The sequence below is a fragment of the Ambystoma mexicanum genome, chromosome 1p (assembly GCF_040938575.1).
Source record: "Ambystoma mexicanum isolate Mex_15411 chromosome 1p, UKY_AmexF1_1, whole genome shotgun sequence".
Taxonomy (NCBI): Eukaryota; Metazoa; Chordata; class Amphibia; order Caudata; family Ambystomatidae; genus Ambystoma; species Ambystoma mexicanum.
In genome coordinates, this window is record NC_090921.1 from 629,394,025 (window position 1) to 629,410,520 (window position 16,496).

Consider the following 16,496-nt stretch of genomic DNA (forward strand, 5'->3'; position numbering starts at 1 on the left):
GACAGATCAACATTGTGAAAGTGAAGTAGAAAGGTTCGGGAAGGGAGATCTCCCTGAGCTCTGTGAAGCAGAGCTGTTAAGCTGGTAAGTTTTTCTGCCACGTTTAAGTGTTTGAAGACAGGCAAAGGCAGCCTAGGAAAGAAATTAAGAAGGAACTTTGTGAATACCTGTTTGTTTGAGAATTGTCAATCAGGTGAGGGAAGTCCGGAAGAATCAGTTGAAGAGAACTGCGATGCATCTTGAACTGACATTGAAATAGGCGATGGAAGCATAACCAGTACATGGGAAATCTTTCAACTGCGCATGCGATCCACCTTGAAGGAACTTTGTATGGCCCTCAGTGAACTGAACTTGGGGAAGGGAGTGGTGAGCCACTTTCACTGCCATTCTGACATTCTTTTGACACATTCTTATTTCATCCATTTCCACTTAGTAATTGGAAAGCATGAGGGCAAGTATAGGTTTCTGATACAGACTTTTCCTTTGTTTGACTGACTGACTTGGACTATTTTATTTCACTTTGATGGTCGAGACTACTCCCATTATAGCATTAGGGCCAGTTAGGAAATTTCCAACCCCGGTCAAACTTAATAAAGGTGTTAAAAATTGTACCTCTTGTGTCTGTTTTCTTACTTGTGATACAATGCTGGCTCACAACTGCCACAATAAACAGTAGTCTTCATTACTGTAATGCCATATTCCTAGCTTAGCCTGCTTGTCTGGTAAATCGGCTGCATCAGTCTAACTAGCTAAAGGCGTTTTTTACGGAATGCCAATCTCAGTGGCCCAAAGCAGCCTTCACTGGCTTCCGGTCAAATACGGATCCAGCTAAAATCCCTGTGCTTGATTCATCGGGCATTGTAGGGTAGAAGTTGTCTGGCACTACAAGAGAAAATCACTCAGTATCTCCCAATCGCTTACTACATTCGGCCTCCCAAGGTTTTCTTGAGATCCAGTCCTACTGGTTGAAAAGATGTGGGGGTCGAGCTTTCTCAGTGGCCGGCCCAATATTTTGGAACTCCCTGCCTCTATTTTTCCATAAGATCCAGGACTTTGGTCTCTTCAAGGCACAGTTGAAAACGTATCTGTTTGCCTGAGCTTCTTTGTGGTTTCCCATTATCTCTGTTTTTTCCTTTAGCGCCTTGGTGCCTTTGGTGAAGTTGTTTGTGCTTTATAAGTGTTGTTTGATTGATTGATTGATTGCTTGATTGATGGTTTACCTTATAAAGCATTCTTGGTTCCACTGTACTAGGAGACATTTAAGGTTTGGCAGGGGATCGTGGCCAGCCCCCTAGCAGCAAACCCACAACTTCCACCCACAATCACCAGTCAACTATTGAGTATCAACTTAGATAAAACATGCATTTTAGAAAGTACACAACACCAGGAACAATACATGATAAGACAACCTTTTAAAACAAGATACTCATGTCCCAACAGAACACCCTGTGGCTGTGTCCAGGGAGTGCTCTGTACATTACACTATTAACAGCTATGTCAGGGAAGCTCTCACACCACTTGCCACTGATTCATTCCAGCGCTAGAGAAAAGTAGCAGATATGGCCTGGTCTTTCCAGATAACCTTCTAAGATAGGGAACTGCCCCCAAACAGTGTTTTCTGCAAAGAAAATCTTTAGCACAGCTGGAAATATTGTGTCTGAAACAAATACTCGACTCAGTGCTGAAAATGTTCAGCTCCTTGCTTTGCCAAAAAACAATCTAAAGTATTTCCCCCAACCATTGCAGACCAAGCAACTTGGCGGCAGTGAGTCAGACAACCAGGGTTCATATAAGCATGCAATGCCCATATTTGAGGAGGAAGATGAACAGTATGAGCAATTACAAGAGGGCAGATGGTCTTGCTGGTTTATGATCCAACAAGTGAACTGTGCTCTATAACCCTGAGGCAGTAATTTAAGAAGAGAGGTTGGTGCTATAACCCTGAGTCTGTACGTTCAAGCCAAGCAAAAAGAGTGAAGAAGCTCACAGCCATGTGCCCATTCATCCCTAGTGCTACTGGCTTCTGTCTATCACACTTCTCCATGGCTGGCTAGTCCCGCCTTTACATGAATGGCACTGAGTGTGGCCCACTACACGCTACCAATCTGCATATTTCTCAATTTCGACTCCAGTTGCCAAGAGAAATATTTTTAGTTGAACAGCTTTTCCAATGTCATAATAACTCATAGGAGAAGATAGTGATTATTTCAAAAGAGCAGCATAAATTTGAAAGAAAACTGGTTTATGGCCAAATAGATGCAAAATATGTTCTGTGATTATTGCACCCATCCTCGCAACGGTATCGTGGGTCAATAAAAGCTTCCACTGTATATGGCCTGCAAAATACCCTCCTGGACATTGCATATCAAATGAGTAACCCTTATTTAGTGTCTTATGATTTTGAAGGTGGTCATCAATAGTTGTTTGCACTTCCAGCTGCCCCTCCATCATCTTCATAGCTTGTTGCACCTGAGATGGATGTTGGCTCTTTCATGTATTCAGTATGTCCTCGAGAGGGGTGAGACCCAAGGCCAAACAGCCCACGATGGAGGCCTACGCTAAGTCCCCCCCCAGGGGCAGAAGGAGTCTTCTTCTCCCATGTATGTTCTTGTTCACCAAATAAGTCCAGCATGGACTGGTCAGTGTTATTGCCACCTGCAATGCCAGCTTCAGCAACTTCAAAGAACCCCACATGCCTGTAAATTAGGCCTTATTCATGGAGGCGTTGAGTTTCGGGTACCTTATTCTAGTTCCTCAGTTAGAAAATGGCAGTGCCGGAATCTGGTTCTGTATGCTTCTAGACACGTGTGGAGAAAGCAAAGGAGAGTTTTCTGCGGTCGATCACACATAACCAAAAGAGGTAAGAAGAGTGGACCACGTGACCATTCTGCAGGCTGTAACCCCCACAGTGACTGCTCTCAAATCTGTCCCTTTCTTTCCCAGACTATGTGTCTTTTTACCCAATTTTTCAAGAAAAGTCCTGTAAAATGCACCATTTTAACCCATTATTTAAAACAATTTAATGGAGGGAGAACCCTCCTAACGCCATTTGTTTAATTCAGACTCCCTACCTGCACTGGATTGCTCCCGCATATTAAGCGCATTTAGGCTGCTTCAGTTGGAAAAGTCACCAGGAAACCACAACAAACAAGAAACAAAGGAGGCATTCTGCAAACTGCTCTACTTTATTAGCATCTATTGTGAGGTACAATGATTCATTGCACAAATACATAAGGAATCAACCTTTGGAAAAACTGTACAGAAGTGCTAGATGTATTCATGGATAGATGCCAGAGAGAGGAAACTAGATAATGATGGTCTGGCACATCTGCAAGAGCAGGAGATGAACGCAATGACATCCATTGCTCTTGACCCCCTAGGCAGGGACAGGGCAGGAAGCCAGCACCCAGTTCTGATTCCAACCCATATATAAACATCTCATTTCATACCTAAGACATCATCTGAGTCATCAGACCTGGGACATGTCCAGGGGCTTCCAGTGGAAACTAGAATCAGCGTCAAGGTCTTCAATCTTATGTTCAAATGCATCAACCACACAAACACAATCTACATGAAAAGAATGCACAGGCACCTACCCACACCATCGCAAAGGCCTACAAACATTAACATCCTCGCAGTTCCAAGAGCCACAATCAGAAACAATGCAGATGTATTCTTCTCGCTGATCACTCCCACCCTCCCGCCCCCGTCCCAAGAGCAAAGATCTGTCGGATACCAACAGGTAGCCCTCAAGCCACTTATTATAATATTCTCGGGGAACCCCATAGCGCTGCTGCATGACCACCCTGCCTCAGGGACTGTTGACCATCCATCCATTGCACTGAAGGAGGATCCGTACCACTCTGAAAATGAAGATTTCACCTCCCATGACAAGCAAGTTACCTCTGCCTTCAGTTGTTGTCGCACCAGGAAGTGACATATTTTGCAGTTAATGGAACACAAATACAATTAACAGAAAGACACATCTGAAAGGAATTCAACTCTTTCTGAGGTTATGCCTAACACTCCCTGGGAGATCAGCAGTGCAATGGAGCTCACCATGATTAAAGAAGGGGGATTGTTAATTGGAACACCTAATATACCGGGCACTGGGGTGATAGCCTATTTCCAGTTTGATTTGTAGTGTTAAGATGCACATGATATATAGCTTCCAAGCAGACCCCTCAACAACAAGCCACCCTATTTGCTATCTTGATTGCAAGGTTGCAGAAAGCAATGCTGGAAAACTTTACTGCAGACTAAATAGCATATCTACCCGAACTTGTTGAGGTTCGCCCTCTTTATTTTCCTATATTTTGCATTGGCACACTGTTAATGCCTGGTCCTCACAGACACCCTTCTGCACTGGTACTATGAGGACATCTCCATTTATCTGAAAGGGAAGGTCCCTCCAACTGATGACGTTGCCATTGAGGTGTTTGTTATTAAGAAAGACCTGCTGTATATCAGCGGGCAACAAGACATGATCCCACACATGCACATCACCTATTTCACCCTCAAATGATTGATTCTTGTCAAAGGAACCACCAAAAGCGTCCTGCTCTTGCCCAAGTATCATTTTGAGAGGAGTTTGTATCGCTGCCCCTCGCTTAATGACTTTTCTGACCAGTGGTTGCCCATTGAGCCACAGTTGGGTCAGCCCACTTGAAGAATCCCAGGTTCCGCACATGTGTGTCCTCTCCAGCGCGTTTAGTGTGGCCCTAAATCGCATTTCTTGGCCATCTACATGGATGGCAATGGGTTTGTCTGGAGAGTTCTTGTGAAAGAGGAGGAGAGCATTGTCTCTGTTCGGGCTATTCACAGAAAGGAGGCTGTAGTCCCGGGTCAACTCTGTGAACGCGCGCAGGCAGACGGTGAAACTTTTCAAAGGGACATTCAGTTCCTGGTTCAGGGTCACATAGTTGACGATTGATTCACTTGGGAAGAGAAACACCTGGCCATCCATGTCTGTGAAGAAAGACGAGAAACCTGAACATTGGATCCCAATAAAGAGAAGCACATGTGGCACAACAGGTATCCAGGAGGTTTTCCCACATACTATGGGATTTATTTATTCTGTGTGTGGGACAGTGCCGATGTGCTGCCATTAGGCCCTTTCATAGCGCTTTACAACTATGGAGAGAGCACAAGAAGTGAGAACAGACGGGGAGACTGAACAGTGAGGACGGACTGGCAAAATGGAAGCATTGAAAGGTGCCTAGGAAGAGGGGTGGAAGAAAAGTGGCGACACAGGGAGTATATATCATGATACAGAGAGTGGGAGGAAGGGGCATGGATAAAGCAGTCGTGATAGGGTGAGCGCGTGAAGGAGGCGCACAGGTGCAATGGAAGAAAGGATGGAGTGAGTGAGAGAAGGGGGAGGAGGAAGGGGGGAAGGTAAAGGTGTATTTATGTTCTGTAATTTGCATAGCATCAATATGTAAATGCCAGCCACTACAGAGCACCTTGTGGCAATGCGTAAATGAAGAAAATCAAAAAGCATGGCAGGATTCTGGATCACAAGATGGGCGCAGCAGTCACAAAAAGGCCAAATCTGCTTTATAACCCACTCCCTCAGCTGAACATTTGGCAGGGTGTTGTGTTGAGGCAACAAAGCGAGTGCTTTGAAACACTTACTTGTGGCTTGGCAAACAGCTCCCAGGATGCTGATAAGGAGGAGAAAGCACAGAGCCATGTTCTCGCCTGTTTCTGAAACGTGAAGCAGAAACCTAATTAATATCATTCCCTTGGGATAGGGAAAGCAGATGTGTGTGACCAAGAGCACACACTGATTGTTGCTGAACTTCCAGATTATAAAGTAAGGGTTATTAGGATGAGTTTACAGCCACCTAAAAGAAGAAACTATTACATTGGAGCACGAATAGGGAGAAATGGCATAAGAGGAGGAACACAAAGCTTGAGGGGGCTGTTTGGTTATTTGTCCACCCATTGACTGCCTATAGCCATGCTAATCGCTATGGCCATTCCCACCGAGTTCCTGCCCCCCACCTAAAACACCTCCTCATGGAAACACTTTCAGCTTCATTTAAACAAACCTTACCATCAAACCTTGCACTCAATGTGCCTGCCAGTGTTTTTTCAAAGCAGTCCTCTGAGAGTTAATGACTTCATAGGGTTTGTAAACATGCTATTTATATTGATATTTTATTTCTATCGCACCGCTCGTACACAAGTGTTTCAGAGCCCGACAAGGCAAGGGAGGGGACCAGGGGAGAACAAATCTTACTAGGCCCAGTGACATTGAGAACCTACAAGTGCATCGGAGAGGGGGAGGGGAAAAGTGCATGGAAGGGGGAGAAGTGGAAAGTGCGAAGCAGAGGAGAAACAGATAAATAACAATAAATAAATAATAAAGGCAACAAACAGTGGTAGTGCAGCCAGCAATTTGCAAGTGCTAGGTTTAAGGCAGCAGACAGGGTAGGTCTGATAAGTGCAGGAAGAAAAGGGGAGGGCTGTATGGGTACAGATACAGACCCCAGTGCAAGGGGTGGCCCGGAGGTAGTGCGGGAGGGTGGCAGGGTGAGCAGGTACCTGGCCCGGAGGACAGAGGGTGGCCAGGTGCACAGTGCCAACAGAGAACAGATCAGCAGGGGAGAAAAGAGGAAGGTCTTGAGGTGTTTCCGGAACCCGGAGATGGTTCTCCTCGAGTTTTAGAGTGGCAGGGAAGTTGTTCCAGAGGGAGGCCCCATCCGAAGACAGATCTACTCCAGCTCGTTTCTTTGAAAACAACTGACCCTGAGGGAGTTGCAGGTAGAGGAGCGAAGAGCTCGAGAGGGGAGGTATTTGCGGAGGGATAGCTGAAGGTATTTTTGACCCAGGCCCCAGAAAGCCTTGTGGACAATGCAGAGGGTTTTGAATTTAATCCTTGCATCCACTGAGAGACAATGGAGAGATTTCAGAGCTGGAGAGATACAATCCCAGGGCTTGAGGCCAAGGACAAGTCTCGCAGTCCTGTACTTTTTTTAGTTACAGAGGGCGGAGAGTAGAGGCAGGTAGATTTAGAAAGAGGCTGTTACAATAGTCCAAGCTAGAGAGAACCAGAGCTTGCGATACCATGATCTTCTGGGGGAAGGAGAGGAAAGGCAGGGTACCTCTGAGGAGGTGCAGTAGGAAATTTGACTTTTTAGAGATCTCAGAGATGTGGGCAGAGAAGGAAAGGGTGGAGTCAAAGATGACCCCGAGGTTCTTAGCCTCGGCGGGGGTAGGAGGAGGGCCAGAGAGTGAGGGAATAGGATGGTGAAGGTGTGACGATGAGGAGCATCTCCATCTTGCTGGCATTCAGACAAAGGTCATTGGTGGCACACCAATCCTGAATGACAGTTAGTCAATCAAAGATGAGATAGTGAGAGGAGGTGGCAGAGGGCAGCCTGAAAATGAGTTGAGTGTCGTCAGCGTAGCACTGGAAATTTGAGCAGAAAGTGGCAATGCAGTGGGTGAGAGTTGCCAGGTATTGGTTGAAAAGCCAGGGCGAGAGGTAAGACCCCTGGGGAACACAACAGGTAGAGAGGAAGATAGATGAAAGGACCCAAGTTGGACCTGGGAGGGTCGATCTGAGAGGAAAGAGGTCAGCCAGGCCAGAGCCTGATCAGTGATACCCAGGTTTTCACGGAGACAGTTGAACAGGATGGTATGGTTGACCGCGTTGAAGGCAGAAGAGAGATCGAGGAGGATGAGGACAGAGGGAATGTTAGAGTCAAGGTTGGAGAGCAGATCTTCACGGATGTTCAGGAGAGCAGTTTCCATGCTTCTGGCATCTCTGAAGCCAGATTGGTGGTCATGGAGACAGCCAACAGAATTGGAATGAAGGTTAAGCTGAGAGATGACCAACTTTTCCAGGAGTTTGCCCAGAAAGGGAGTAATGGAAATTGGGCGATAGTTAGCTTGACAAGAAGGATCAGCTGTGGGTTTCTTGGGCAGAGGATGCACAAAGGAGTGCTTCAGAGGGTAGGGGAAGGATCCTGAGGCAAAGGAGTGGTTGTAAAAATCAGCAAGGGCCGGAGCCAGGGTGTCGATGTGGTCCTTGATGGTTTTAAAGGAACAGGGATGAACCTGTTTTGATGAGGCTTTCATAGATCAGACTTGTCTAGCGACCTCGTCAGGGGAGAAAAGAGGAAAGGACGAGAAGGATGGTGGGGGGTGGCTTAAGGAGGGTCAGCAAGCACAGATGGAGAGGGGAGAGGAGGGGTGCGGGTGGAGAGGGTGGACAGGATGTCCTGGGTTTTTTAAATGAAGTGAGAGGCAAGGGCATTGCAAAGAGCCTTGGAGCTAGCAGGAGGGTTAGGCACTGCAGCAGGGTTGGCCAGCTCCTTGCAGATTTTAAAGAGTTCGGCTGAGTTGTTAGATGCCGCAGAGACACGAGCTTGAATGTAGACTCTATTCTTGGTGAGGACAGAGAGTTGGTATTGCCTTTGTAGCAAGCGACAGGCCAGTTTGTCAGAGGATGAACAGGAAGTCCTCCATTTCCTCTCAGCCGCCCTACACTTATGTTTAAGTGTAGCAAGGTCAGAGTCATACCAGGAATTGCACTTGGCTTTGGAATTCAAACGGATCCTCATGACAGGGACAAGAGCATCAAGCATATCAGAAATTGAAGAGTAGAGCAGAGACAGGGCTGTGTCAGGATGTGAGACAGCCAAAGGTGGAGGGGGCGGGGGGAAGTTGCGGCAAAAGCCTCAACTGACACACGCTTCATGGGCCGGATGTCCGAGAAGGTAGGTGGCAGTGTTGGGGTAGGCTTGCCTTGGATGGAAGAGAGGGAGGGATGAGAGGAGAGGAGGGAGTGATCACTCCAGGAGAGAGGAGTGGTCAGAGGGATGGAGCGGGGGTGGTCAGAGGAGATCAAGATATCGAGTGTGTGTCCTGCAGAGTGAGTCGGGCCAGTGGGGAGGATGGACAGGGAGAGGGATTCGCAGAGGTCACGGAAGAGTACAGAGGAGGAGCAAGGAGAGTCTAAATGTATATGGAGGTCACCGATGAGGAGGAGTTGAGTGGTAAAGGCCAGGAGGGAGGAGGAGAGGTCTGCCCACTCAGAGAGAAATGAGGTGATTTGACCAGGAGGCCGGTAGATGGTAACCACAGTAAGAGAATGGGTAGGCGAGAGAGAAAGCCTACAGACAAGGCATTCAAAAGAGGAGTAGGTCTGAGTGGGAATGATAGAGGCAGGAATCCACTCAGGAAAGATCATGGCTACCCCACCCCCCCCCCCCCACTGGACCAGGAGAATCTGGGTGCTGAGAGGATCTTGTAGCTTTCAGGGAGGAGAGTGTCAAAGCTTGGGACAGAGCTGGCCGTGAACCATGTCTCAGTAACACCAAGGACATCAAGGTCTAGTTCTTCAAGGAGGTGGCAGATGTCAGAGGAGTGTTTGACAGCAGAGCAAGAGTTGAGAGTGGCAACATGAAGAAGGTTGCCAGCCTTAAAGACCTTCCAGGGAGGGGTACAGATCAGAGGTACGCCTTGCGGTGGAGAAAGAGCCCTAGGAGGGGCAGAGGAGGAGGAGGAGAGAGGGCAAGGTAGCCAAGGGGGGAGAGGAGGGGACAGCAGGAGATGAGAGGAAATTGATGAGGTGAGGGAAGCGCCTATCAAAGAGGAGGAGATTGGCCTGAGGGCCTTGGACCATGACAGTGCCATTTAGGTAGACATTAATGATTACTTTAGAGTCGAATGAAGCCATGAGAACTTCCCAGCAAGTGCCACCATTAATGGGAGAGGAGGAGATGGGGCAGAGCACAGAGACCATATGAGGAGTCCATAGATCTGGTGAAGGAACGACAAAGAGGATGTCGGTGAGGGTCTGTCTGGCGGAAGCATTGGAGTAGGTGTCGGCGCTAGGAAGACTAGGGTTAGAGGCCAAGATATCCTTTTTGAACTTCTTCCTACCAGACTTAGTGAGAAGGGAAGGATAGTCAATGGAGAAGCAGTTAAAAAGATTGGAGAAACAGAAAGCGCCTTTGGGGTGGAAGCGAGGAGAGGATGGCGATACTGGGGGGCTATGGCAGGTAGGTGTGGGACAAAAGAGAGTGGTGAGGTCACTGGGCTGGCAAGTTACAGAGAAGAAACAGTATACAAGCAAAATACTGAGAATTTTGCAATGGGCAGCAAGATTTGACTTTTTAGCACAAAGCAAAAACAGCAAGATTTGACTTTTTAGCACAAAGCAAAAACAGCAAGATTTGACTTTTTAGCACAAATCAAGCAAGATTTGACTTTTCAATCTTTGAATCAGATGTTAGCAAACGGTTTTAGGAAGCACTGCGCATCAGGTTGACAACATGGGAGTAACAAGCAGAAAGAACAGTGATAGTCAAAGGCGGTAGGAGTGAGTCCATAAGTAGGGAACTAACCCATAGTTCTGGAGGAGCCAAAGTCAAGGCAGTCCAGATTTCTTAGAGCAGTGAGGTATCATTGTTGTTACGGTGCAGGGAGGACCCCAATTAGCGTTCCGGAAGCAGACAGGGAGCAGACATGGGCCTTAGAAGTGGAGTACTGCTACTGCTGTAAGATAAATGTCTGAACTAGGTATGCCTTCAGACACTCAATTTCTAAGCCCTGTGTTGTAATTCACTGAAGTCCTGCTAAAACAAGCACTGGTAAATCCAACAGTTTCAGCTTGTGTATAAGTATTAAGCATTTGCCAGTCACTGCTGTTAGATGCCAAGGATCTCACACCATTTTGCACATGCTACTATCAATGGCCAGTTAAAACCACTACGGCAGTGCCAAGTGCCTTTCCCATGACTACACAAAAGCCCAAACTGTTGGCATTTCCAGTGCTTGTTATCTTATTCTCCCAGTGACTGAGCTGGGGGATAAGAAATCAAGGGGATGCAGGTGGGACCCAAAAAGACAAAACAATATTTGATGCAGTGCCTAAGTACGGTCTAGCCCGACATAAGATTTGCAACTAGCTAAGGAACCTTTAAGGTAGGTGTACGCGATTATGCCATGCTCAGATAGCGAGGTTCGGCATTGGGTGATCCCCATTACAAAGAAAAGGTTGAATTAAGGTTAGTTAGTCAACCAAATTACATATTATCAAAAGCTAGCCTGTCAATGTGGGGCCATTAAAATGACTTCACAATCATTTGAGATCTGGTCAAACGGACCACTTTAACAACTATTATGTTGCTTTTGACATTTGCATCCGTCAGAATCACTCTAAACCTGTGAGGCATTTATTATTGACTAGTGGAAAAGCCTGTGTACATGGGTGTATGTGTATAAAGGAAGAAATGTTCAGCGTGTAAATATATTATGTGTTGTATTTTAACGTAATTTCTGATAATAGAAACACAATTGTTTGTAAATAATCTTACTCCTTTTATGTGGAGGAGTAGTAACCTAAAACAAAATCTCACAGAATCTGTTGAAACTTCAACATAGTACATATAGCCAATTGTTCTATCTGCTCCTCATTGTCTTGGATTCCACTTATGGGTTTCCGACTCAAATATATAATGTTGAGGGATGTCAGAGGGATGTCAGAGTAATAAAATTCATGTGCAGCATGATTCGAATTCGATATGATCTCATAAAACAAGTAAATTGAAATCAAACTAAGTTTAAAACGTACATGAAGAATATTATTGATATAATAATACATACAAAGAAATATTACAATGAATAATTTCGGAATACAGAAGTACATTGAACAATAGAGTAATTTATTTTGTTTGAGAAATAGTGCTTAATCAAATGAATTTCTGTTTATATGTTTTTAAAAAATTGATATATTTTCTTAGTGTATGCAACTTGAACTATGCTGTTAAAGTGATATTCCTGTCATGGGCCTTTTTGCAGCTAATTGCATGTTATCATTGTTGAAATACACATTCTGTTCCCCTGGAAGACGAACTTGAAGTCTTATTATTGTATGCGTTAGGCACCAGCTCCCTCTAGCAGTGATAACAGGCAAAGTGAGCAGGACAGCTTCAGACAAACATACATCTGGCCTTTTATTATATAGTATATCATGATTTTCAACTGATCTGGATCAGTGAATTGTAAGCAAACTCTCCTGTTACCCAATGACATTGCTCACAACTTGGCCATGCTGGACATGCCATTCAGAAGACATGCAAGCCCTATCACTTGCCAAGTGATGGATGGCCAAGTCATCATGGCACTTACCGTAATTGCCAGTGAGGCAGTGCAGTGATAAAACAAAGCCAGAGTTAAGAAGGAAGGAGCTTGGGTATAAATGTATCAACAACCGTGATATTTTCACATATAGCTGCGCTGGTTCAGTGATTTTCTATAAAGTGAGTGTGACTTTTGTAGTCACAGATTTAAAGCACTAAGGTATGCTAGAGCGGTGCTGTTTTTTTGGCTTGAGACATATTAATATTTCGAATGGATTGTGTCCTCCCACATATTCCTCATCTTGTGATAAATAGTTATCTCCAGCTTCGCTGCTTTGGAAAAAAAAATTCTCGGCAGAGGGTGCTGTGCTCGAGGTCGTGGCGTCGATTGTCCCTCGACGTACTCCGTACTCTGTCGACGTCACCGATGGTATAAATAGCTCGAGCCGCGCCCGTTGCTTTAGTTCCGATTTTCCGATCATTTCGCTATCGAGAACGGCGCGCTTCTATTTTCTGTGAAGAAAATATCGTCATCGTCAACACCTTCGAAACCAGGACTTTCGAAGGTGTTGAGGAGAGGAGTCAGTGTCCAAACAATAATGTTTAACAAAAGTATGCATTGTTTTCCAGGTTGCAGCTGCACAAATATCTGCTGCCGGGACTCCCCTCTTTAGAGCCACAGAAGTAGCCATTCCCCTTGTAGAATGGGCACGAAGCCCATCTGGTGGTTCTTTTCCCGCTAATCTGTAGCATTCAACTATGGCTAATATGATCCAGCGGGAAATGGTCTGTTTTGTTACAGATAAGCCTAATTTATGACCAGTATAACCCACAAACAGTTGGTCATCTTGTCTCAATTTAGCCATCCTACAGATGTAAAAACTAAAAGCCCTCTTGGGATCTAATCTGTGTAATCTCTCCTCTTCTTTGCCCAGATGAGGAGGAGGATAAAAAGTTGGTAGTACTATTTTTTGTGACAAATGGAAGTTCGAGACTACTTTTGGCAAGAAGGAAGGTTTAACTTTAAGGACTACCTTCTCTTTATAAAAAATAGTACATGGTGGTTTGCATGAGAGAGCCTGAAGTTCGCTAACCCTGCGGGCTGATGAAAGGGCCACAAGTCAAAAGCCTCAATGGACATGAGTGCAGAGGCTCAAAAGGTATGCAAGTCAAGAATTTTAATACTAAATTTAAGTCCCAAGTTGGTACATGAAAAGGTACTGGAGGGTATACATTAGTAAGCCCCTTTAAGAATTGAATTATTAACAGTATTTTGAAATATGAAACCTCTTCCGAGGAGCGCTTGAAAATGGACAGCGCAGCAAGGTATCTTTTGATTGTTCCTATCTGGAGCCCCAGATTGGCTAGATGTAACAGGAAAGAAAGCACCATTGGGGTGCCACACTGAAAAGGGTCCACATCCTTGTCTTTGCACCAGTTACTAAACCTATTCCAGCGACATTGGTACAAAGACTTTGTTGCTGGTCTTCTGGCCGAAAGCAAGATTTCCATTACGTCATCCGGAAGATCCCAATCCTTGTATCTCAACCTCTCAGAAACCATGCGTGAAGGTTGAGTGTCTTGACCTCTGGATGGAGAACCCGACCTTCCTCTTGCGAGAGAAGATCCTCTCTTTGCGGAAGACGTATTGGAGGGCAGATGGACATGTCTAGAAGGTCTGGGTACCACGTTCTCCTGGCCCAATCCGGGGCAATTAGGATCATGGTTTTCCTGAACTTTCTCAACCTCCTGATTACTTGAGGAATCACGGGGACTGGGGGAAACGCGTACAGCAGTGGAAACTTCCACTCCATTACGAATGCGTCTCCCAGAGCTCCTCTTTGAGGAAATTCCCTTGAGCAGTATTGATCGCACTTCCGGTTGATCGCGGTGGCAAACAGATCCATTTGAGGGGTTCCCCAAAGGGCAAAGATATCCAGAAGGACTTCCTGAGCCAGCTCCCACTCGTGAGAGACCGTGCTCTGCCTGCTCAGAGCGTCTGCTGCCGTGTTCTTCTCTCCGGCTAGGTGAATTGCTGACAGAGAGTTTCCTTCTCGTATTGCCCAGAACCAGAGCTGCATTGCTTCTCTGCACAGTGGAAGTGACACTATTCCTCCTCTTTTGTTGAGGTAGTACATGGCCACCGTGTTGTCCGTCATTATCAGGACATTCTTTCCCTGTACAGAGGGCAGAAAGGCCTTCAGAGCTAGTCTGATTGCCCTCAGCTCCAATAGGTTGATGTGTAGTTTGGACTCCGATGGAGACCAACGACCGCTGATTGTCAGATCGTTGGTGTGTGCTCCGCACCCCGTGAGTGAGGCATCTGTCACTACTGTTATCTCCGGCCATGGTTGCCAAAAAGACTCTCCCTTGAGAATGTTGTCGTTGCAAGCCCACCATAGAAGATCCTGAGCAACTGTGCTCGAGACTTGCAGAAGATCCGACATATTCCCTGAGAACTGGGACCACTGAGTTCTGAGTGCCCATTGAAGGGATCTCATTCTCAACCTGGCCTCTGGTACTAGGAAAATGCCGGATGCCATGAGGCCGAGCAACCTGAGAAAATCGAAGGCCGGTAGATGTTGAGCATTCTGGAACTTTGTTACCATCTGCTGGATGTGGAGAGCTCTCACTTCGGGAGGCGAGGCTTTTCCCGATGAAGTGTCCAAGACTGCTCCAAAAAACTGGAGTTTCTGGGATGGTATCATGTGGGACTTCTTGAAATTGAGGGAGAAGCCCAATTTGTGGAGGAAGTGGCAGGTGATCGAAAGATGTTCCTGAGCTTGTTCTGGAGAACTTGCTCTGATCAACCAGTCGTCCAGGTAGGGATATATGTGAATACCTCCACTCCTGAGACTTGCTGCCACAACCGCCAACAGTTTGGTGAAAACCCTCGGGCGGAGGTCAACCCAAATGGCAGAACTCGAAACTCATAATGAGAATTGCCAATCGCGAACCTCAGGTACTTTTTGTGCTTTGGATGGATTGGCACATGAAAGTAAGCATCCTGAAGGTCCAATGATACCAACCAATCTTGGAGTTGGAGAGCCTGAAGGATCTGAGAAAGAGTCAACATCTTGAACTGTCCTTCCTGAGGAACTTGTTTAAGTTTCTCAAGTCCAAGATGGGTCTCAGTCCTCTGTCCTTTTTTGGCATGAGAAAATATGGGGAGTACCAACCCCTGTTCCTCTCCGCTACAGGTACCAGTTCTATGGCACCTTCCTCATGAGGGTTACAATTTCCTGCAACAGGAGCGGATCCAGAATTTTGGCAGAATTGGCTCCCGGTGGATGATTCTGAGGCCTTTTTAGAAAGGGGAGACAGTAACCTTGGGCTACTGTTTTCAGTGCCCAAGCGTCGGAGGTAATGCCCCGCCATTCCTTCAGATGTTGAGAAATCCTGCCTCCCACTGGTGTTTTGTGTAACAAGGTCTCAGAGGGATTTGGAGGCGGCTGTAGGAGTGGCTGAGGGTACAGATGCCGCTCCTGAGGCTGGTTTTGCACCTCTACCTCGTGCTCCACGAGGGAAGTTTCTTTTGCCCCTTTGAGAAGCCTGTCCTTTTCCTCTACCAAAAGAGGAGTAGTATCGAAAAGAACGACCCCTCCAGGAAGATGAGCCGGAATAGGGTTTTAGAGGCTGGCGCAAAGAGGCGCTAAGTGATTTAGCTGCCGCTTTCGAGGTCTGAAGTTTTTCCAGGCTTTCATCAGCCTTTCTGCCAAAGGGCCTCGAGCCATCAAAGGGCATGTTGAGGAGTCTAGCTTGCACGTCCGGTGCAAAACCCGACTTCCTCAACCACGCAAATCTGCGTAGCACAACGCTTGCAGCCATGGATCTGCTGATACTATCAGCAGTATCCAGTCCAGACTGGAGACATTCCCCCATTGCCTCGTTCCCATCTTTGACTATATTCAGGAAGCCTTTCCTTTCCTCGCCTTCCGGAATATGATCAGCCGCCGCCGAAATACAGTCCCACAGGGTATGGGTAAACCTGGCTAGGGTACAGGTGACATTTGCCGATTTAAGTGCCAAACTGCCTGACGTGAAAACTTTACGTGCCCAGGCATCCATTTATTATCCTCTCTATCTGGAGGGATAGTTGGATAAGCAGTTTGTTTTGAGGTAGATGCTGCCTGTATGACTAAACTCTCTGGAGTCGGATGTTTATTCAAATATTCAGGATCTGTTCCAGCTGGTCTATATTTTCTTGGAAAAGTGCTATCTGCAGCAGCAATAGTTTTTGGTTTCTCCCAGTTTTTCTCCACAGTTCTTTGAAGGGCCCTGTGAAAAGGGAGAACAGGATCTTTCTGAGGTCCCTTGACGATTATATCCGTCATGTCATCTTGTTAAAAAATGGGTGAAGTATTACCCCAACCCATATATTCAACTACCCTGGTC

General features: G+C 46.3%; 1 long non-coding RNA gene across 1 annotated transcript in view; it reads right to left on the minus strand.

Moving 5' to 3' along the window:
* Positions 1-3,166: 3,166 nt before the first annotated feature.
* LOC138577431 (uncharacterized) overlaps positions 3,167-16,496 on the minus strand; it is a 62,463-nt gene continuing 49,133 nt past the window's right edge. Inside the window, exons 2-3 of the long non-coding RNA XR_011303977.1 lie at positions 5,638-5,709; positions 3,167-4,968 (exon numbers count right to left, since the gene is read on the minus strand). This is a non-coding gene — a long non-coding RNA (uncharacterized lncRNA). The remainder of the gene's footprint in view (positions 4,969-5,637; positions 5,710-16,496) is intronic.